The following is a 25165-nucleotide window of genomic DNA, read 5'->3' as shown; positions in this document are numbered from 1 at the left end:
ATAGCTGCAAAGTTATTCCCACTACTGATAATCAAGGTTAAACAGGTGCCCCTCCCCATGATAAAATTCTTACTAAGAGCTTATTAGTTGCTTTCCCTTTTTGATTTATATTAGACTTAAAAGCTAACTATTATTTTTGAAAAGTAATTTTTATCTAATGGCAGGTATCTACCCTGACAGATGTTTGCTAAATAACATGTGCTAGATGCAGAAAATGTTCTCATACTATTTTCAATAATTTAAAATGTTAGCACTGAAATATCTTTTTGCTCAAAAGTATTTTCCAAGTAGAATAAAAGTTAGATAATTACAATATAGGTAAGTCAGCCACAGTTTTCAAAGCTTTTTACCATCATTTTCTGAAAAGTCATCCTGGTAAAATATGTAGTTTTACAAAATTATTTTATACTATTTGAAGAGCTAATCATATTAAAACATAGACAATATTTTGATTAATTCTTAATATGTCTTAACAGTCATTTTATCTTTCAGAATAAGAGTTTCCCTTCTTCAATCTGTGTTTTAAGTTAAAATTTATCACATAGTGTTTTCAATGCATTTTATTTATTTATTTATTTTCTTTTTACAGCTGCACCTGGGGCATATGCAAGTTCCCTGGCTAGGGGTCTAATTGGAGCTGCAGCTGCAGGCGTATGCCACAGCCATGACAATGCAGGATCCAAGCTGAATCTGTGACCTACACCACAGCTCATAGCAATGCTGGATCCTTAACCCACTGAGTGAGGCCAGGGATCAAACCAGGATCCTCACAGACTCTGTGTTGGGTTCTTAGCCCACTGAGTCCAACAGGAACTCCCAATGCATTTTAAATACGTCTTTACAATATATGTATTTTGTTCTTAATGTCTTTTTAATTTTTTAGGGGGGATAAAGAACTTTTATGTTTGGCCAATATGTAGGAAATGCAGGATCATACTGCAGAAATGCCTGCAAAGATGTCAGCAACCAGGTACACCCACAGCTACCCATGATACATTCTCACCAAGTCTGGGCTGGTCACATGCATTAGTCTCATTTTTAGCATTACCCATAAATTCTGTGTCTGTATTCTCACTGATCTTTACAATATGGTAGCTCCAGGTACCCTGGCATCCATAGATATTCAATGTTCAGTTGCTCTTTGAGGATAAATCATCCTTTCATTGGGACTGAGTGGGTGATTGAAAAGAATCAGAAGCATGAAGAAGAATGGACCATGTCTTGGTCTTGGTTGTTAGCATCTCTGGGAAACTGAATCCATACTTGAATATTTTCACTAGACTGAATGTTTGTGTAAACCCCCCCCCCAATGTTAAAATCCTAACACCCAGTGTAATAGCCTTAGGAGTTTGAGTCTTTGGGGATGATTACATCCTGAAGACAGAGCCCTTGTGAATGCCTTTATGGAAGAGATCCTAGAGAGACCATTGTTCTCTCTGCCATGTGATGACACAGTGAGAAGATGTCCATCAACGAACCAGGAAGCAAACCCTCACCACACACCAAATCTGTCAGCACTCCATCTTGGACTTCTCAGCCTCCAAAACTGTGAGAGAGATATTTTTGCTATTTGTAAGCTACCTAGTCTATGGGATTCTGTTATAGCAACCTGAACGAACCAAGACAGTACTGAAACACACCAGAAGGGGCCATAGATTTAAAAAGAGTTAATCATAAAGCCTTTAAGAAAATATTCAAATATCAAAGTGAACTGTATCTAATCACTTGTGTTGGAATATTATGGAGGATAATGTGAGAAAAAGAATGTGTGTGTATGTGTGTATGTCACTGGATCACTCTGCTGTACAGCAGAAATTAGAACATTGTAAATCAACTATAATAAAAAATTTTAAAGGTATTCACACAAATCATCAACAAATCTACTTTGTGACAGGCTAAGTAACACAAACATCATACTTGAAAATAGACGAATGGGCGGATAGGTGGATAGCAAAAAAATCACACAGGAAATCTAAAAGTACAGCAAAGGTCGAATGGTCCTGGATTCTATATGTGCAGCTGGAGCTCATGGTCATTTAGTTACCGTCATTTTAATGCAATCTGTCATAAGGTACAGAGTTCTTGGGCCAAGTCCAAAAGAATGTCATGAGCAGCAGCAGAAGGATAATATCCTCTCACCCAGAGTTCAACTCAATAAATATGCATTGAGTTCTGTATGTGTCAGGAATCCTGCTAGTGCGTGGAACATGCAATGGCTAAGGAGCTTAGTATGTGGATTTGGAGAGAAAAGAGAAAAAAAGTCATAATAATGGAGCATGATGAGCACTGAGATTCAGTAAGTACAGGACGTTAATGAGGGCATAGTGGAGAGCACGTAAACTGTGACCCAGATTAGTAGCAACTTAAGATTCTCTGCCACTTAAGTTTTATCATTCCAACTGTCCTAATAAATAAAAAATATTTTCCAGAAAGTCATAAAAGTAAACTTATTGAGGCCTAAGTGTAAAACTGGTTCCAGGCATGTAAAATGTTATGAGAGTTTTAAGTTATTGCTCAAATAAATACTTTAGATCCAAGAAGTTTATGGATTTAAAGTTTTGGTTGCTTTAAGAAATGGGAAAGGAGTTCCCGTCGTGGCTCAGTGGTTAATGAATCTGACTAGGAACCATGAGGTTGCAGGTTCTATCCCTAGGCTCGCTCCATGGATTGAGGATCTGGAGTTGCCATGAGCTGTGGTGTAGGTTGCAGAGGCGGCTCAGATCCCACATTGCTGTGGCTGTGGCGTAGGCCGGCGGCTACAGCTCTGATTGGACCCCTAGCCTGGGAACCTCCATATGCCGAGGGAACGGCCCAAGAAATTGCAAAAAGACAAAAATAAATAAATAAATAAATAAGAAATAAGAAAAGGGAAAAAAAGCCTTTGATCCACACATGTGGTTGAAAATGTTTGCATATTTAATGTGATATATATATAATAAATATATAATATGTGTATATATTTATGATATTTACAATACATCTAAATACATGCAGTAGAATCCAGGTATAATCTTATAAATTTCACTCATGGAATCAATTGTTGCACAAAGTTTATCATATTCCCACCAAACTATAAATGTCTGATAGAAAATATTTAGTATTTAAGGGTATTACTCATTCCTATAGCAAGAGAAATGTCCTGTGCATTCCCCTGGGAAACAGTAAAGTTAACACTGACAGAAGAGGGTGGGGGAAAGATGAACCGGGAGTTCAGGTTTAGCAGATGCAAACTATTACATACGGGATGGATAAACAGCAAAGCCTTACTGTATAGCACAGAGAACTGTATTCAGTATCCTGAGATAAACCATAATGGAAATGAATACAAAAAAGAGTTTGTATATATAACTGAATCATTTTGCTGTATAGCAGAAAGTAACACATTATTGTAAATCAACTATACTTCAATTTAAAAAAAGGAAGATAATTATGATTGGGAATACATACGAAAAATCTTCCCAGCTTTCCACTCCCTAAACATGTATATAAATTAAGGTGGAGTTTGACAACTACCTACCATTCAAGGGTGGATTTGGGAACCTGAGATATAAGATGTGAAAAGTCTCCTCTAGAAAAATCTCAAAATTTCCACAATTGACCCAGAAGTTCTTTTTGTTTTTTTTGTTTGTTTGTTTTTGTTTGTTTGTTTCTTTGTTTTTTTCTCCTGATAGGATTTCTGGTACAGGAATATTCCAGTCCCTCTGTATATCAGCTTTTTGCAGCCTCTGCTGTTTGATTACCCCTTTCTTCTTATTTTCCACCAGAGCCAAATATTTCAAAGGTCTTTAGTGTTCTTAAATATTATCAGAAACTTTTGATGTTTGTTTATTTTATCTTTCAATCTCTTTGGAATTATTTGTAAGACTATAGGGAAAAAAAGTCATCATTAGCTACCACAATGAAAGGCTGTCCTCTCTAGAACTCTTACAAGGAAAATCCATATTAAACCAAGACAAAACAAATGTCACATAAACACATTTTACAATGGGAGGAAATGAGCTATGTAAATCAGAGCCCCAACAATTATAAAATGTGAGCTAAAGTCATCTTCGAAGACACTGACCCGATTTTGGTCCACTTGGAATAAATCTAATCTGAATTCATCTATAAAATAATGAAACTGTTCCTGATTCTAACTGCAACAGTGGACGCTGACAAAAACAATTAGGTTAAACCTTTAATACACAGGATTTGGCGTAACATGAGAGACTACAAGGAAATACCCATTCCTAGATTATAGATGTTAAAGCACATTTCAAAGGATCCACCCAGAATAATCACTGTGGACCTCAAATATCTAATATTTATGAGGAAAAAGAAAGGTATATTGGAGAGTACACTGTTTTTCTTTTGTCCATGCACTTTGAGATGTTTCCAAGGTATATATACCACCAATATAATCATGTCATGGCACCATGGACTGCCATCCCCAGGAAAGAACAGCTTATTTATTCCTGGCAGTATATAATTTCAAGTATAAAACATTCAGTAAAATCATCATGCAATGTTTTCTCAAAAGACCAGTTTGGAAAGGTTCTCGGGAGGCAAAACAAAATTGTGGACCAAATCCATCCCTAAAAATTTGAATGTATCTTATGGGAATATGATACTAGAGAATTTAAAGAAAATTTGGGAGGATGTCATGCAAAAGCATATACAGCATTGGAGCACCAGAATGATATGACTGGTCAAACACATGCACACACACACAGTTTCTAATAAGGGAATAAACAGCAGAGGAGAACTAGGAAATTTAATTTTTTAAATGAAAACTCCATAGGAAAGGAGTTGCTAGGTTCTAAAGCCAAGAATTTGGAAAGTTTCCAACTATTTTTTAAAAAATGGAGAAAATAGAGATTAATTACTGTTTTAAGGCAAGCCAAGATATGATTATAAATGTTACACTTCTAAGATACCAGTGTAACCTCCTAGGAAGAATGCGAAGTACATGTAAAAGGGAAGGCGGACATGTTGATGTTCTTATGATTTAAAAAATACTTAATTTCCTTCTTTATTCTCATTGTTTGAGGGACTAAAAAGCCAAAGAATACTTCTCGCAAGTTTCCAAAGGCACTGGCTCATCATCTTCAGATAGAGTACCACAGAAACCACATGGAAAGATGGAATTTGTATCTCACTCTTATAAAGGAATTATCAATTTCTCTTTATCCTCTTGTTTATTTTTATAGGAACTGGAAGGAATGAGCTGGTTCAACACCCAAACCAACCACATATAATGCCATTTGATACTGAAATCAAACAGTTGGTTTAAGCCGTTTTAGAAATTGAATTTTTTTTTTTTTTAATGGGAGAGGGCAAAAGGAACGACTGGATTAAATGATATTCCTTATCTTGAATGGTTTGATATCATGATAAAATCCTCATTGAGTTTTTTTTCCAATAATTATACATAAGAAAAAAATATTTCCCTTTGACAAATTGCTTCTTTTTTATAACTTACGACGGTAGTTAAGTTTCTTCCCTATACATATTAATGCTTTTTATGAGCCTCTGGGCTTTCAGGGATCTAAGTGAAGATGAATGAGTATGGTCCCATGGGTATATAGATGGCAAGAAACAGGGTTTTAGCTTTTAAGGGGAAAAAAAAAAACAGGAGTTATTCCTGGGGAATTTCTATGAACCAAGTGTTTTAAGAAACTTCATTTACTCTTTACTAGAAACCCATGAGTAGTTACTCATGCTCTAGTTTACGATGACATCACTGAGGCCTGGCATAACTGAAGATTTGCCCAACTTCACACAGCTATAGGGGTGGAATGTGGGATTTTCAAATGGGATTTCTTATCTTAACTATCATTTCTTTATTCCTTGTACTCTGAAGGCACTGAAGAATGGACTGAGGGAAATGAAGGCAATTGGTAGGGGACAGTAGACTCAATTTCAAGTCTTCTGACACCTAGGAGGACTGTAGCTTTAAGATATAGCTTAAGCCACCCTGGTAAAGGACTCAGATATCTGTCGCCTTCCACCTAGGATAAGTTCTACAAGAAAAAATGTTTTCTAAAGTGGTCCACAGCATTATAGATACAAGTGGGTTATTACATTATTCCAAAGAAAAGAACAGAAAGTGAAAGACTTGGGTTAGACTTTTCAGCATCATAGATACAGGTGGGTCATTACATGATTACAAAGAAAAGAAGGTGAAACACTTGGTTCAGAATTTTACTGAGACCAAAGGCCTCTTGGAGCAAGACCTGTATTATTATTTCTTCTTTCCAGATATTGTTAGAAAAGAAAGAGAAAATAAAAAGATGAGGCATTTTGACTTGGACTTGTTTCCACACCTGAACCACATGATGGTTGAGATCTCAGTGGAAACACTCAACATAGATTCTCTTCCATGCAAGACTGTCCCCTTGTTCTACCTCCTCCTCCTCCTTCGAGACAGGGAATGATTTCTCTCTGCATCATCATAGTTGGTCAGGTGCCCGACGAGAAATGAAAGCAGTCCTCATCCCCACTGATACAGCATCTATACCTTCATAGAGTTCCACATTTATATGCAAAACCTCAAATTGCCAGAGCCAAAGATTTATCCTCCAACTTGGGTTCAAGAGCTGGAATGATATATTAAAAGTCATAAAATATTGCTGGGTAGGGAAAATTATCAATCTCTACAATCACAAGCAACTAATTTTATTTTTGTCTTCTTAGGGTCATTCCATGGGCATGTGTAAGTTCCCAGGCTAGGGGTCAAATGGGAACTCTATCTGGCATCCTACATCACAGCCACAGCAAGACCCAGATCCAGGCCATGTCTGCGACCTACACCACAGCTCACGGCAACACCATATCCTTAACCCACTGAGTGAGTCCAGGGATCGAACCCATGTCCTCATGTATATTAGTCAGGTTCCTTAGCTCTGAGACATGACAGAACTCTAAGCAACTAAAATTTTAAACACCCATTTATTTTCCAATTTCTTTTTCAAAAGGTACCAAATATGCAAATATTATATTGTGTTGATGAAATCATTTTACAGCAAAATTTTTAAAAAAATGATTACTTGGAAACAACATTTTGATTTTTCTCCCAATGACCAAATTTATAAAGCATAGTATTTGTGGTAACTAATTTCTTTTTGGTGACACCATTCCAAGTCATTCCTTTTCTATTTGCTCCAGAATGTATTGTCTTCTTATAATGGCAAAGTAAACATATCACTTCTTTACAAATACAATGGTAATTTACTTTTTAAGCAAAGGTATAAGTAGAGATAGACAGTAAGAGAAAGTAAATGGGAGGAAGTTAAGTTCCAGAGTCAAATCATTGGATGCAACCTTATAGCTTTGCACTTATTTGGCTGTGTCTCTCTGTGCCTCAGTTTCCTCATCTGCAATAAAGACATAATGATAGATTGTTGTATATATTCAGTGAAGTAAACCTAAGTGTTTAAATGGTGCCCAATACATATTGAAGCCTTGTGTCAATACTACTTGCCCCTCAGTTGCTGTGATTCAGGATTTTCAAGTTATGGTAAAAATAGCAATCCCTAGAGTAAAATGACCCATCAGAAAACTGTTCTAGTAGTCACCCAATAACAGCTACCAATTCTAAAAGGGAGACATTATTTTTACCACTATCACCACACTCAGTTGGTACTGTCGTTAAGGATGCCCATTAAACAAAAAGCATGCAGATTTAGAATATGCTGATAACTAGTGTAGGAGAGTAATCCTCACAATTTATAAGATATTTTAAGTCCTTCCTGGTAAAGTCCACAGTTTTATTATGGGAGCCTTGCATAATTGTCCTATGGAAGAACCTAAGTATTTAAAGTGGCTTTGATCAGATACTTAAAAGACAATGTATAAACAACATCATTTCCTGATCCTCGTTTTGTACTCAAACAAAGGAATGCCTGGCTATCAATTTACAAGAGGTAGATGTTTCTAGGAGTTTGAAAGATTCATTTCAGTCCTAGTAATATACATTACTGATTCAAGTTCTTTTTTCCCAACCTCTTCATACCATACAATTTTATTTATATAAAAACTTTATTCTTCAAAGTTTTAGAACAAAGTTTCTAAGTTGATCAGGGGGCCACCAAATGTGAACATATAAACCAAAGCTTAAGAACTCTAACCTCAGAGTTTCTGCTATGGTACAGTGTGTTAAGAATCACATTGCAGTGCCTCAGGTCACACAGAGGAGTAGGTTCGATCCCCAGCCCAGAGCAGTGAGTTAAAGGATAGGTTGCATAGGTCACAGCTACAGCTCAGATTCAATCCCTGGCTGCCCAGAGATGGTACGGGGGGTACAGCCATAAAAACAAAAACAAACAAAACAAGCAAACAAACCAAAAGACTCTAGCCTCATACTGGAGAATACATTTTAGTAGAATTGTGACTCATTATTATTACCATCCTCTTTATCAATAAATAAGATGTTCAAATGAAGTATTTGAAGGAACTGGACCTCTTCAGAATGTGCCACATTTGTGCGATGACCTCGTAGCTCATTAAACTATTAAAGTTCAGCAGCCAGATAATGATTCTCACATCTAGTAATTATATGCTGGTGTTAAATTCTGAACTTAAATAATTGAAACACCATTAAAAAAAATCGCTGAATTTCTGAATGTTTTTTTCCAAAATTTAAACTGTATTCCCAGTAAGTTGGACTTTCTGCTATGACACAGCTGATTAAAAAAGATTCTAGTATCTACTTCTCTAAGAGATAACAGTTAATAAATTCAAGGCATCTGGAATAAGATAGATGTGGGTTCAAAATCCACTTCTGAAGATCTATCACCTCTTTAGGAAGGTACTTAAAATGTAAAAGGAGGATAATGAGTTATTTTGGTATATATGTTAACATTAAAACATTATATTATATGGAAGCCACTTATCACAATACCAGATGAATACTAAGTACTCAGATGCCAACTGCTATTTTCCCTGTAGCCATCTTCATGAGCCAACCTACTGTTGAGGTGGCAGAGGGGGAGAGATACTGTAATTCATCATATCTAACACCATCCACTGTAAGATGCACCATTATTTAATATACCACTAAGAACAACAATAGTAAAACAACAATATAGACCCTTACAATTAAACTATGGCACACCTTCCTACTACTTAGAATTATTTTTTCATTCATATAAAGACATTTTAAATTTAGTGAAATAATATTTTAATTACATAATTTGTTTAAATGTATGCTCTGGAATGTAAAGGAAAATGCAGTAGCTAAAAGGATTTCTAAAACTCCATCACATTCAAGATTCAACTCTTCTTGATCACTTTTCCTCTGGGAACCATCAATGTCTATGCTCTACTACGGTCTACCAAATTTTCATCTAAGCTCATTTTCAGATGCTAGTAACTCTCTCACCTGACTACTCAGTAACTCAGTTTTGTCAATTTTTCCAGTGAGTCAGAGGCCACTGGAAGTGAGCAGATTTCTGTTCAAAGTGAGTAGGAAGTTGCATTCCTATTGTTTTATGTGTAGCCAACAGTCCTATACCAGTCACTGGTGATTTGGATCTTTCTTTCTTTTATTTGAAAAATGGGACCATTTCTCCTGCCTTTGGTGGCACTGCTTAGCATGTGGCACCAACATGCATAGTGCTAACAATGCACACAACTCAACTGAGTTGGTGGCAGCCAGAGCCCAGCCCAATTGCCACCTACCAGACTGATGGTGGCTATAATCCAGTAGCAATAGTATGATACATCTCAATGTCAAAGATACAAAAAGCCAAAAATGCATTCTAAAGATGATACAATAATGAAATGTCATTTGGAAAACTCAAGGTATCATATCTCCTCCTATAAAAATGACCACACCACTACTATTATCAATTCTTGGACAAAAATGCATTACCTTTGCTTTATTTGAAATCTGATCTTTACCCCATATAGTATCAACATCTTCAAAAAAAATTCTGCCTTTTGTCCTCCTGTCAACTTAAATTTCAACTACATCAATGTTTTCCCCTTAACAAAAATACTCGGAAAATTGAGAAATATAACTTTACAGAAAGTTAATCTCAGGCTTAACATTAAAAAGCCCTGAAATTGGGCTTCCTGGAGGGCTGATAATATAGTCTACTTCTTGATTCAAGATGCTATTTACATACATGTGCTCACTTTGGAAAAAAAATCAGATCCATGTACCAATCTTCATTTAACAGTTCAATCAATTTTTCCCAAAGTGAAAACAATTATGTAAAACTATGATAAATGCACTTTTCTGTGTACATATTATAATTTAATTAGAAGTTAAAAATAAAAAAAAAATTAAAAGGCCTTGAAATATTTTAAAGAAAAACACAGGGGAAAATATATGGCAATAATCCAATAATGAGTTTAACTTGTTATTCTATATGATAAAAATAGATCTAGTTACAACTACAGTAATTCTTGAATCTGAACCTCCACTCCATCAAATATGTCCATTAGGGGCAAGGCCATCTCTTAGCCATTCATGTTACAAATGGATTCCCAATATTTTCTTCCCTTCTCCCTCCTCTCCTGTCTTGAATCAATTACAAATCTTGCTGATTTTACTTCACAAATGTATCCTGATTTAGTCTGCTTACTCCAATCCCTACTATCAGGTCCTGATGACTTCCTGCTGAACCTCTATAATAGAGTAACATTTAGGGCAACTCTGATCTTTGGTCTTATCTACTTTCAATCTGTTTTTTCACCATGTATCCTGAAGGAATCACTTCATACACATGTCATGCCATGTGTCTTCCCTGCTTAAAACCCTCCTTTGAGGACCCATCCACAAAGAAGGCTCAGTACTTAGCATGAGGTACAAGAACCCTTATGAGGGGGGCCATGATCAACCACTGCAACAACTTCAACCTCACTCCCAGCCTTGTGTTTTAACCCCATTGGATGTTTTCCCCCTGCACCAGGCCATTTCTCCATCCTGTGGCTCTGCCCAAGCTGCTCCTTGAAATAGGATTCTTTTCCCCCACCCATGCTGTGTTGAATGCTCCTCACCTATGTTATAATTTTCAGAAGTATGTAAATATTTCTCCTATAGATCTTGTCATTCTTTGGTGTTAGCTATACTTCTCTCTCCCCTCTAGAATAGTCAACGAATATTTCTGTATGTCTTGTGTACTGTGTCACTCTAAACTTAGCATCTGGCACTTAGTAGGTGATCTATTAATGTTTTATGAACTGAAACAAACACTGAAATGGGAGGGTTCCTCTAGAAAGAATTTAATGGCAGTAATTAACCTGAGGCTAAGTAAGCTAATATAATTAACTCGCTCTGTGTGTTTGCTAGATTTCTGTCATGCTTCTTATTCATGTCTACAAATTAGCATCATATTTTACATTAGCGTTTCCTATAAGGAATATTATATAATCAATACTCATATAATATGAATTGGTTGAACATCTGGTGTTGACGTCTTTAAAAAGTTTTCACCGTAATCAAAACCTGTTGGAAATTTAGGTAGTGTGTTAAATTTCTCGCCCACTAAATGATTTTCCGCAGTCAATGGATTGAAATTGAGCTTTGGTGTTTTAAAATAAATGATAAGATTTAGTCTTCAGGGTAGAAATGCCTCATGTGCCACAGAATTTTTTTTAAATACTGCTATTTACAGTCAGAGAAGCAGTGAAATGCATTTGTAGATAGAACAGTTTGGCTTTGATTTTTTGCTCATCTAATTTAAGGGAAGCTAAACAGATTTAATTTAAAAGTGGGAGATAAAAAACAAAAAAGAATCCATTCTAGATGAGAAGATTGTGTTTATAATGGAATCATGGACATGCTCTTCACAACAATAGGTAGAATGGGGAAATGTAATAATTGCTTGCGATGGTGTTGCTTTTCTCTAAATTGGTATTACCCGCAAACCATTTCAAAAAAGATCAAAGATATATACAGATGGAAGTTTCCTTTCACTGGCAAGTGAATCAATTCATTTGTATAGCAAGCCTTTATTTTTAGTGTGTAAAATTGGATATAGCAGATGAAATGAAAAAGAGCCCAACTTTCCCCATGCTGAACTGAAACAGTGGAGGAGAATGTTAGAGAATGTCCTCAGCAGCAGCATGTGTGGGCCACTGTGTGTCTATTCTTAAACAGTAGGTTTGTGGCAATGATTCTTTTTGCTACAGATAATCCCATGTTTCAGCAAAATAAAGCCAACACAACAGCTAAACATAAAAACTTGTGAGATATACTTTAAACACATATTGTGGACCATAGTTTGGTAGAGTGGAGGCAGGGGTTAAAAACATTCATCAGAGATGGCATGGGATTTCTTTTATCAAATCAATAGCCTTATAGCAACATTATAACAGTATGAATTGTACAAAGTTAAAGAACAATCTTTGTATTCTAATTTTTCTAGTATTTATTTTTCCTCATAGATTTTCTTGCTGATCCAATTTCAAAGTAATCATTTCTGTGAACTCATTCAAAAAAAAAAAGAAAGAAAAATAAAATAAGAGTGTATCTTCCTTCTCATGGTGTATCAGACCTTCTTGGGTTCAGTGCTTGGCCATAGACATTTACCTGTGAAATTTGTCCACTCAGACCTTCATCACTTACTCAGTTCCTGGGAGAATTTTCTAAATTAAAACAACAGCAACAAAACTTAACATTATTCTTGGGAAAAACATGCTTTATGAAATTCCAACTGCATGCTATCTCTGGGACAAATCTGCTTATGAATTCTGCTACTATGTTTGTAAAATCATACACACTGTAGAAACTTGGGGACATTTATCTGCACTGAAACAAAATACTTGCATGACTGCAACCTCCTTCTGAGAAAAACAACCCAGGATATTCTTTCCAGAGCAATGGTCTGTTTTGTGTGCCAGGTAATGCTATTATTTTGGCCATAATGGATTGAACCAAAAAACTACTTTCATGTCCAACATGGCAATAGAAGCCCAGGAGCCTCTAATGCGGCCTGGCTTTAGCAATCCAATGGGGAGAGTCCACAATGGATGGAGATCAAGTGAGCCAATCTTTCCACTTCTGTTACCTTCTGTGACACAGGGAAAAGACAGTATAGTAATGGAGACACAGAGATCCCAAGGGGACATGAGAGAAAAGAAAACCAAAAAAATGAAAATGGCTGAACCCAGGATGGAGGAAAGTTACAGGTGGAACAAACACCTGTTTTTAAATGGGAGCCAAGATCATCAGCTCCTAAGAACCAGAGTAGCAGGACCACACTCAATAAAATAAAAATAAACAAACGGGACTTAAATATACTCAAAAGTTTTGCACATCAAAGGAAACCATAAGCAAAATGAAAAGATAACTGACAGAATTGGAGAAAGTATTTACAGTGTGACTGAGAAGGGATTATTTTCCAAAATATACAAACAGCTCATACAACTCAATATGAAAACAACCTAATCAAAAAAATGACCAGAAGATCTAAGTAGGCATTTCTCCAAAAAAGACATACAGATGACCAACAAACACATGAAACATTTCCAAATATTAGAGAAACACAAATAAAAACTACAATGAGGTATCACCCCATTCCAGTCAGAATGGCCATCATCAAAAATCTACAAAAAATAAATGATAGAGAAGGTGTGCAGGAAAACAAACCCTCCTACACCGCTGATGGCAATGTAAATTTGTACAGCCACAATGGAAAACAGTATGGAGGTTCCTCAAAAAAATAAAATAGAGCTACTATGTGATCTATGATCTTGTAATCCCGCACATGGGCATATATCCAGACAAAACTATAATTCAAAATGATAGAACTGGGGAGGAGATAAGATGGTGGAAGAGTAGGGGGACACGCTCGCCCTCTCCCACAAACACAACAAAAAAAAACTCATCTACAGGATAAATGACTTGCACAGAACAGCAACTAATCGCTGGCAGAAGAACCTAAACTCCAATAATGGCAAGAAGTTCGTGACATTACTAGGTAAAACAAGAGAAAAGAGGAGAGTGACAGAAGGTGAATCCGAGCAGGACAGGCACTCCTGAAAGGGAACTGCGGAGGAGAAAGGGATCCTGCACCCTGGAGAGTCACCTACTCGGGGGAAAGATCAAACGAACGGGAGGAATCTCCAGATGCAGAGAAGAGTGTAGCAGTAAGTTGGAGTTCTGAAAAGCAGATCGAGAACTGAACAGACCATCTAACTATGGGCACAGTCACCAAAAACTGAGACGCCTGGGTGGGGGCTGGGCACCGAGACCTCGGCTCTGGAGGTTAGTCCCCAGAAAAGGGCTTGCGGGGGCGTGGAGCAGAGATTGCTTAGGAGGTCTAGAAACCGGTCTCTCAAGTTTGACAGGGCAGAGACTGCCTGGGAGACTAGAAAGCAAAGCTGTCACAGGGGAAGGGAGCAATACTCTAGGGGCAGGGGAGTGGAAAGCCACATCAGAGGGAACCTGGGAGAAGAGCCTGGTCTGCGCCCGTGCTGGGGAGGGGAGGGAAGAAGGGGTGGGTCCCCATAGAATACTCCCCATGCCACAGCAAGCTTACAGGCCCACTAGCTAGCAGAAAGCTGTGCTTCCCAGTGCATGCCCTACCCCCACCCCCACCACCCCCTACACACTCGCCAGAACTGGGGCTGCCTGCCATCCGGGAGTGCTGGCCTCAACAATTGCCTGAAGTCTACCACCGCAGGGGCTGTCCCTGCACAGGCCTGCTTGCCCTTTGGAGGGGCTATACCCCCGCAGAGCAGCACCAAACAGCACCAGCCCCCAAGAAAAGGCCTGCAGCCCACAAAAGCTAAATCAAGCCTAGCCAGGCCTTGAAAAGATCTGCCTAATTCTCAGACAGTCTTTCTGAGTTGGGCTGCCCTGGGGAGGAGCCTCTTGGGTTGGCAGTGGCCCAGCTAGCCGCCTAAGCCACCAGGGGGTGCCGAGCTGGCATGGATCAGCTACATAGGACTGCCAGCCCCAGGCAGGACCCCCTGCAGCCCAGAAAAGCTACAACAAGCCTGGCCAGGCCATGAAAAGATCTGCCTAATTCTCCAACGGTCTTTCTGAGTCAAGCTGCCCTGGGGAGGAGCCTCCTGGCTTCGCAGCAGCCCAGATAGCTGCTCCAGCCCTCAGGGGGTGCTGCACTCCTGAGGAACAGCTTCCCAACACCGCCAACCCCCTGTAAGAACCCCACAGCCTAAAAACACCAGAACAAGCTCTGCATGACCAAGTGAAATCTGCTACCATCGTGGTGTGGGCCTCCCAGTCCTGTCTGCCCTCAGGAAGTCCTCCTTTGCTTCAAAGAAACTCTGTTAGCCCCATCAACACTCCAGAAAAGCCACACTGCCTCAAAAAAGATTGACCAACAACGCCAGCCCTCAGGAAATATTCCACGGCAGTGACAAGGCAAACACTGCCCGATAATAGAGAGTACAACTCCCTCAGGAGAAAGAAAACAACAAGCAAGATGAAGAAGCTGAGAAACCACCCCCAGTCAAACCAACAGGAGAACTCACCTAAAACAGTCAACAATGAAACAGATCTCTGCAGTCTGACAGACCTGGAGTTCAAAAGAGAAATATAGTGAAAATACTGAAGGAATTAAGAGAAGATATGAACAGTAATGCAGATACCCTCAGAAAGGAACGAGAAAATATAAGGAGGAGCCAAGAAAAACTAGAACATTCATTTGCAGAGATACAAACTGTACAAAGGGCAGTAAAAACCAGAATGAATAATGCAGAAGAACGAATCAGTGATGTGGAAGATAGAATAATGGAAATCACCCAATCAGGTCAGCAGACAGAAAACCAAATCAAAAAACAGGAAAGCAATATAAGAGACCTATGGGATAATATAAAGCGGGCCAATCTACACATAATAGGAATTCCAGAAGGAGTAGAAAAAGATAAGGGAATGGAAAATATATTTGAAGAAATTATCGATGGAAACTTCCCAAATCTAAAGGATACTGGGTTCAAGATACAAGAAGCACAGAGGGCCCCAAACAAATTGAAACCAAATAGACCCACACCAAGACACATCATAATAAAAAAGGCAAAAGTTAGTGATAAAGAGAGGATCCTAAAGGCAGCAAGAGAAAAGCAGAATGTTACCTACAAGGGAAGCCCCATGAGATTATCAGCTGATTTCTCTACAGAAACACTACAGGCCAGGAGGGAATGGCAAGAGATATTTAAAGTGCTCAAAGGAAAAAATATGCAACCTAGAATACTCTATCCAGCAAGAATATCATTTAAAATAGAAGGAGAAATAATTTTTTTTCCAACAAACAAAAACTAAAAGAATACAGCAACACAAAACCCAGGCTAAAAGAAATGCTGAAAGAGCTTCTCTAAACCAAAAAGAAAGGAAGGGAAGGGAAGAAAAAAGAAAAAAAAAAAAAAAGAAGAGGAAGAACTAGGACTGAGGAAACCGCAATCAGAGAACAGTCACTCACATAAGCCAGCATATAGATTTAATCATGAACATGCTTCAAACAAAATAAAATTAAAAAGAAAAAAATAAAAAAGAGTCATCAAAACCATAAAATGTGGGCAAGGGATGTTAGGAAGTAAATAACCCTTTTTGTTTGTTTGTTTGTATGTTTCTCTTCTTAATTTTAATATAGTAATGAAGCGTTTGAACCTACAGGACCATCAGGCTAAAACACACAACTGGAGCACAAGGTTCAAAATGGCAATAAATAATCATCTCTCAATTATCACCTTAAATGTCAATGGACTGAATGCTCCAATCAAAAGACACAGAGTGGCTGAGTGGATAAAAAGGCAAAAACCTTCAATATGCTGCCTACAAGAAACTCACCTTAGGACAAAAGATACATATAGATCGGAAGTGAAAGGGTGGGGAAGAATATTTCACGCCAATAGATATGACAGAAAAGCGGGAGTCGCAACGCTCATATCAGACAAAATAGACTTTAAAACAAAAGACATAAAGACAAAGAAGGACACTACTTAATGATTAAGGGATCCATCCAAGGAGAGGATGTTACTATCGTCAGCATATATGCCCCAAATATAGGAGCACCCAGATACCTACATCAAATATTAACAGACATAAAGGGAGTTAATGATGAGAATACAATCATAGTAGGAGACCTTAATACCCCCCTCACATCAATGGACAGATCCTCTAGACAGAAAACCAATAAAGCAACAGAGGTCCTAAAGGAAACAATAGAAAAGTTAGACTTAATTGATATCTTCAGGACACTACATCCAAAAAAACTAGAATACACATTCTTCTCAAATGCTCATGGAACATTCTCAAGAATCGACCACATATTGGGACACAAAGCGAATCTCAATAAATTTAGGAGCATAGAAATTATCTCAAGTATCTTCTCTGACCACAATGCCATGAAATTAGAAATAAACCATGGGAAAAGGAAAGAGAAAAAACCTACTCCATGGAGACTAAACAACATGCTACTAAAAAACCAATGGGTCAATGAGGAAATCAAGAAGGAAATTAAAAACTACCTCGAAACAAATGATAATGAAGACACAACCTCTCAAAATCTATGGGATGCTGCGAAAGCAGTGCTCAGAGGGAAATTTATAGCAATCCAGGCCTTTCTCAAAAAAGAAGAAAGATCCCAAATTGACAACTTAACCCTCCACCTAAATGAATTAGAAAAAGAAGAACAAAAAAGTCCTAAAGTCAGCAGAAGGAAGGAAATTATAAAGATCAAAGAAGAAATCCATAAAATAGAGACTCAAAAAGCAATAGAGAAAATTAATAAAACCATGAGCTGGTTCTTTGAAAAGGTGAACAAAATTGACAAACCCCTGGCCAGACTCACTAAAAAGAGGAGAGAAAGAACCCAAATAACCAAAATTATAAGTGAAAAAGGAGAAATCACAACGGATACAGCAGAAATACAAAAAACCACAAGAGAATACTATGAACAACTATATGGCAACAAGTTTGACAATCTGGAAGAAATGGACAATTTTCTAGAATCTTACAGCCTGCCAAAACTGAATCAAGAAGAAACAGACCAAATGAACAGACCAATCACTAGAAATGAAATTGAAGAGGTCATAAAAACACTCCCTACAAATAAAAGTCCAGGACCAGATGGCTTCACAGGTGAATTCTATCAAACATATAAAGAGGAATTGGTGCCTATCCTCCTTAAACTCTTTCAAAAGGTTGAAGAAGAAGGAATACTCCCAAAGACATTCTATGATGCCACATCACCCTCATTCCAAAACCAGACAGAGATACCACCAAAAAAGAAAACTATTGCCCAATATCATTGATGAATATAGATGCAAAAATTCTCAACAAAATCTTAGCCAACCGAATCCAACAACATATCAAAAAAATTATACACCATGACCAGGTTGGGTTCATCCCAGGTTCACAAGGATGGTTCAACATACGCAAATCAATCAACATCATACACCACATTAACTAAAAAAAGAGTCAAAAATCATATGATCATCTCAATAGATGCAGAAAAAGCATTTGACAAAGTCCAACATCCATTCATGATCAAGACCCTCGCCGAAGTGGGTATAGAGGGAACATTCCTGAACATAATCAAAGCCATTTATGATAAACCCACAGCAAATATAATCCTCAATGGGGAAAAACTGAAAGCCTTCTCACTCAAATCTGGAACAAGACAGGGATGCCCACTCTCACCACTACTCTTCAACATAGTTTTGGAAGTCCTAGCCACAGCAATTAGACAAACAAGAAATAAAAGGCATCCATATAGGAAGACAAGAGATAAAACTGTCACTGTATGCAGATGACATGATACTACACATAGAAAACCCTAAGGACTCAACCCCAAAACTCCTTGAACTGATTAATAAATTCAGCAAAGTAGCAGGATATAAGATTAACATTCAGGAGTTCCCGTCGTGGCGCAGTGGTTAACGAATCCGACTAGGAACCATGAGGTCGCGGGTTCGGTCCCTGCCCTTGCTCAGTGGGTTAACGATCCGGCGTTGCCGTGAGCTGTGGTGTAGGTCGCAGACGCGGCTCGGATCCCGCGTTGCTGTGGCTCTGGCGTAGGCCGGTGGCTACAGCTCCGATTCAACCCCTAGCCTGGGAACCTCCATACGCCGCGGGAGCGGCCCAAGAAATAGCAACAACAGCAACAACAACAACAACAGACAAAAAGAGGCAAAAAGACAAAAAAAAAAAAAAAAAAAAAAAAAAAAAGATTAACATTCAGAAGTCAGTTGCATTTCTGTATAGCAGCAATGAAATATTAGAAAAGGAATACAAAAATACGATACCTTTTAAAATTGTACCTCACAAAATCAAATACCTCGGAATACACCTACCAAGGAGGTAAAGGACCTATATGCCGAGAACTATAAAACTTTAATCAAAGAAATCAAAGAAGATGTAAAGAAATGGAAAGATATTCCATGCTTCTGGATTGGAAAAAATAATATTGTAAAAATGGCCATACTACTCAAAGCAATCTACAGATTCAATGCAATCCCTATCAAATTACCCATGACATTTTTCACAGAACTAGAACAAACAATCCAAAAATTTATATGGAGCAACAAAAGACCCAGAATTGCCAAAGCAATCCTGAGAAACAAAAACCAAGCAGGAGGCATAACCCTCCCAGACTTCAAGAAATACTACAAAGCCACAGTCATCCAAACAGTGTGGTACTGGTATCAAAACAGACAGACAGACCAATGGAACAGAATAGAGAACCCAGAAAGAAACCCAGACACCTATAGTCAATTAATCTTTGACAAGGGAGGCAAGAACATAAAATGGGAAAAAGAAAGTCTATTCAGCAAGCATTGCTGGGAAACCTGGACAGCTGCATGCAAAGCAATGAAACTAGAACACACCCTCACACCATGCACAAAAATAAACTCCAAATGCTGAAAGACTTAAATATACGACAGGACACCATCAAACTCCTAGAAGAAAACATAGGCAAAACACTCTCTGACATCAACATCATGAATATTTTCTCAGGTCAGTCTCCCAAAGCAATAGAAACTAGAGCAAAAATAAACCCATGGGACCTCATCAAACTGAAAAGCTTTTGCACAGCAAAGGAAACCAAAAAGAAAACAAAAAGACAACTTACAGAATGGGAGAAAATAGTTTCAAATGATGCAACCGACAAGAGCTTAATCTCTAGAATATATAAACAACTGATACAACCCAACAGCAAAAAAGCCAATCAATCAGTGGAAAAATGGGCAAAAGACCTGAATAGACATTTCTCCAAAGAAGATATACAGATGGCCAAAAAGCACATGAAAACATGCTCAACATCGTTGATTATAAGAGAAATGCAAATCAAAACTACCGTGAGATATCACCTCACACCAGTCAGAATGGCCATCATTCATAAATCCACAAATAACAAGTGCTGGAGGGGGTGTGGAGAAAAGGGAACCCTCCTGCACTGTTGGTGGGAATGTAAACTGGTACAGCCACTATGGAGAACAGTTTGGAGATACCTTAGAAATCCATACATAGAACTTCCATATGACCCCACAATCCCACTCTTGGGCATCTATCCGGACAAAACTCTACTTAAAAGAGACACATGCACCCGCATGTTCATTGCAGCACTATTCACAATAGCCAGGACGTGGAAACAACCCAAATGTCCATCAACAGATGATTGGATTTGGAAGAGGTAGTATATATACACAGTGGAATACAACTCAGCTATAAAAAAGAATGACATAATGCCATTTGCAGCAACATGGATGGAACTAGAGAATCTCATACTGAGTGAAATGAGCCAGAAAGACAAAGACAAATACCATATGATATCACTTATAACTGGAATCTAATATCCAGCACAAATGAACATCTCCTCAGAAAAGAAAATCATGGACTTGGAGAAAAGACTTGTGGCTGCCTGATGGGAGGGAGAGGGAATGGGAGGGATCGGGAGCTTTGGCTTATCAGACACAACTTAGAATAGATTTACAAGGAGATCCGGCTGAGTAGTATTGAGAACTTTGTCCAGACACTCATGTTGTAATGGAACAAAGGGTGGGGAAAAAAATGTAATTGTAATGTATATATGTAAGGATAACTTGATCCCCTTGCTGTACAGTGGGAAAATTAAAAAAAATAAAAAAATAAATTAAAAAAAATGATACATGCACTCCAATGTTTATTTCAACACTATTCACAATACCCAAGGCATGGAAGCAACCTAAATGAATCTAAATGTCCATCAACAGATGAATGAATAAAGATTGTGCGGTGTGCTTGTGTGTGTATATAGTCCACTGTGTGCGTATACAAAATATAATTTGATATATCTATATAATCAAATGGAATATTAGTCATAAAAATAATGAAATAACACCATTTGCAGCAACATGGATGGAACTAGAGATTATCATACTAAATGAAGTAAGCCTGACAAAGACAAACATCATATGATATCACTTATATGCGGAATCTCAAAAAAAAAAGGTACAAGTGAACTTATTTACAAAATAGAAAGATACAGACATAGAACACAAATATGTGGTTACCAAAGGGGAACGGTGGAGGAGGGATAAATTAGGAGGTTGGGAATAGCATATACACACTACTATGTATAAAATGGTAACCAACCATGACCTAAGATACAGCACAGGGCACTATACTCAATATCTGAAAAAGTATGTGTGAGTATATACTGTGTGTGTATACACACACACAGAGGTTACCATGTCCCTCACTCTACATGTCATAGTCCCATAGGTCTTATGTCAGTTTAAAAAGGGAACTCCTTTCTAGCTTAGGCTTTAAGGATGGTTTGTTTTGGTCACCATTACATACCTAGCAAACCACCAGATATTTCACTAAACATTCAATCATTTGTTCAGTGAACAGAGCGATTTTCTCTAGTCATTTGCTGGTGTTTTCTCAGGCAGGCAATCCTGGTAGAGATTTCCTCACCTGTTATTTATATACAGTCTCTCTCCTTGTAGCCATTCAGTAAATGGGTAAATAGAAAACACAATATGTGTCTGCTTTAGTCCAGATTGCCATTCCAATTTCATTTCACAAATAGTTTATCAAGTGTCTAAAAGCAGCAGTGACAAATGCAGGTGGAACTAGGTCAGTAGCAGAAATCAAATGTGGTCAAAATGCCAGAACTAAAATGGACCTAATGCCAGATTAATCCAATTGTAGCCTTTGCTTCAGCTGGATCAAACTGTGTTTGTTCCAACTCAGCTGTTGCCATTATTCATTTGTTGATTACTGCCCCATTCTTGGAAATGCACAGGCATCCCATTCATTTGGAGCTTTGTTTTCTTGAAAATTATTGTCCACATTTGGGTTTTGTTTTTTGATAGCTGCCTAACATAGCAATGTCCAAGAAGTTTGAAAACTCAGGCATTTTATGAAAAAAGAAATGTACTGCAAGTGAGGTCAGTAAGGAAGCTGAATGACCTCAAAAAAGAACAAAAAGAAGAAAATTATGTTAATTACTATATTAAAGTTGTTACTGACCTTCTCCAATTTCTCTTCTTATTTAATTTTCTCAGAAAATTGAATTTGCAGAAAATGCCTAATACTTTTATTTTAGATTTGTCACTATTTTTAGTTTAAAAGCATGTCACTTGTTGAATATTAGCGGAGTGAATGAATGAACAAAACAGCAAATGAAGTAAGTTAAGTAGAAATTAGTTAAATGGGAAGTATAAAGCCTATCTACATTTTCTAGAGTTTTTGAGAAGTTAATGATTTTTCCAGTAGAATTACACTATAGAATTTGAATTATGGGAAAAATACCAAGAAATACAACCATAATTTCCAAATGAGGGCATGTGAAATCAAATTCAAGTTATTACAATATTATTAAGCAGAAAACATTTGTAATAGTGATTTTAACATATTATGCATATTTAATAGTAATCAATACCCTCTATTTTAAAATTCCAAATGTTATATATAGAAAATAAGTTAACGTTATTCCCCCTACTCCATTCTAAATTTTTGTCCTAACTTTATAATTCCACTTATCTCAGGAGAAATACGTGAAGGAATTCAAAGCAAGCAAGGGAAACAAAGATAAAGTAGGCGTGGTAGCTAAAAAAATGAATCAATGAGATTTGTCAATATTTCTAAGACCTCCAAAAAAAAATGTATAGAAGTGAGGATTGGAGCAGTTTCCACAATATAAATCTCTGAAAGATTTAAGAGAGAGCTAATTGGTCCCTACCACTGTAGACTACGTCAAGTCAATTTAGTCAAACCAGGCTTGAAGAATCACTGAAAAGAATGGAGAATAATCTGACATTCTAAAAATAACTCTTAGAGGAGGAACTTTGGAAACTTTCTATAACATGATTTGAGTCATGTCGGCCCCAGTTGTGCTGCAAAGTCAGGGAGAGAAGAACCAGGAGGTTGACCTCAAGGAAGATGAAGCTCCCACTGGGTATTTCAACTTTGCAGCTGTACTCCTATATAGATGGTTACAGACATAGGATGTCAATGACTCATTCATTTTGGATCACAAAAGCCCTGCCACAAATTTGCCAACTAGTTCTAGGTAAATAACTCACTCCTTAACCATCCTAAACATGAAAAGTTGTTGGTTTCCATACATCTTAAGCTTTTTATTTCCATTACGCCATCATTGTGAATAATATCAATCAGTATTAATCAGTATGTTAGGATTTAAAATATGATTATCTCAGAAATATGGACCTGACAAAGATGAAATATATAAGCAATTATTGGCAATCACTTACACCTACTGATTGGGAAGAATAAGATAATAACTTCACATCCAGAAAACAAACTGTGAAACCATCAACGATTAAATGAAAATATGTTAACGACTTACAACAGCATTTGGAACACAATGTCATACAAATATATATGATCTTATATATATTTTTAAATTTTTATTTGTGATAAAATACACAAAACAAAATTTATCATCTTAACCAATTTTAAGTGTACATTTCAGTGTTAAGTATATTCACATTTTTTTGTGTGCAACCAATTTCTAGAACTCTTTTCATCTTGAAACCAACAATATATACTCAACAACCCCCTGATCGCTTGCTTCCTCCAACACTCAGAAACTATCCCTGTCTCCATGAAATTGATTAAGTATTTAATTTAACTGGAATCACAGATTAACTTTTCATGTTACATCTGGATAATTTTACCTAGCATAATATCCTCAAAATCCACACGCATTGTAGCATATGTCAGTATCTCCTCCTTTTAAAGAATGAATGATATTCTATTGCATGTACTTATCACGTTTTGTTTATCTATACTTCATTGATGGAAATTGCACTTGCTTTCACCTTTTGGCTATTGTGAATAAAGCTGCTACAAATACGGGGCTAAAGATATCCCTTCAAGAACTAACTGACTTTCAATCCATTTGGATTTATGTCCCTAAGTGAAATTGCTTGGGCATACAGTAACTCTATTTTTAACTTTTTGAGGAAATATACAGTTTTCCATACTGGTTGCACCATTTTACATTCCCACCAATGGTCTACAAGAGTTACCATTTCTTCAGATCATGCCAACATTTGCTAATTTCTGCCTTTTTTTTTATAGTATCCATCCTAATAAGTGTGAGATATCTCATTAAAGTATTGATTTGCATGTCCCCAGAGATTAGTGATGTTGAACATCTTTCATGTGTTTCTTGAACATTTGCATACCTTCTATGGAAAAGCATTCATTGATGTCCTTCATTCACTTTTCAATTGAGCTGTTTGGTTTTCTTTTTTATTATCAAGTCGTAAGAGTTGTGTTATATATATAAACATTTTATCAGATATATATGATTTTCAACTTGTTTCACCCATTCCATACAAAGCCTTTTCACACTATTGATTGTTGAGACACAACAATCTTCAAATTTGATGTAGTCCTTTTTTTTTTTGCTTTTGTTGCCTATAACTTGATGTATTTTATAAGAAATGATTGCCAAATCCAATGCCATGAAGCTTTTCCCTTATGATTTTGGTTAAGAGTTTTATAGTTTTAACCCTAATGTTTAAGTATTTGATCAATTTTGTGTTAATTTTTACAAATGGTATGAGGCAAAGGACTAACTTTATTCTTCTGCATGTGTATTTTCACAGCATCATTTGTTGAAAAAGAAGTCCTTTCCCCATTGAATGGTCTTGGTACTCCTGGAGAAAATCATTTGATTACATATGCAAGGGTTTATTTCTGGGATCACTATTTTATTCCATTGGTCGATATTCTGTATGTCTGTCTTTA

General features: G+C 37.1%; 1 protein-coding gene across 9 annotated transcripts in view; it reads right to left on the bottom strand.

The window, feature by feature from the left end:
* The window catches only part of GRM7 (glutamate metabotropic receptor 7), an 885981-nt gene that overhangs the window by 620754 nt on the left and 240062 nt on the right, over nucleotides 1–25165 (bottom strand). The window lies entirely within an intron of this gene.

The sequence above is a fragment of the Sus scrofa genome, chromosome 13 (assembly GCF_000003025.6).
Source record: "Sus scrofa isolate TJ Tabasco breed Duroc chromosome 13, Sscrofa11.1, whole genome shotgun sequence".
Lineage (NCBI taxonomy): Eukaryota > Metazoa > Chordata > Mammalia > Artiodactyla > Suidae > Sus > Sus scrofa.
Note: the sequence above shows the minus strand (reverse complement) of the source record. Positions and strands in the feature narration are given on the sequence as shown.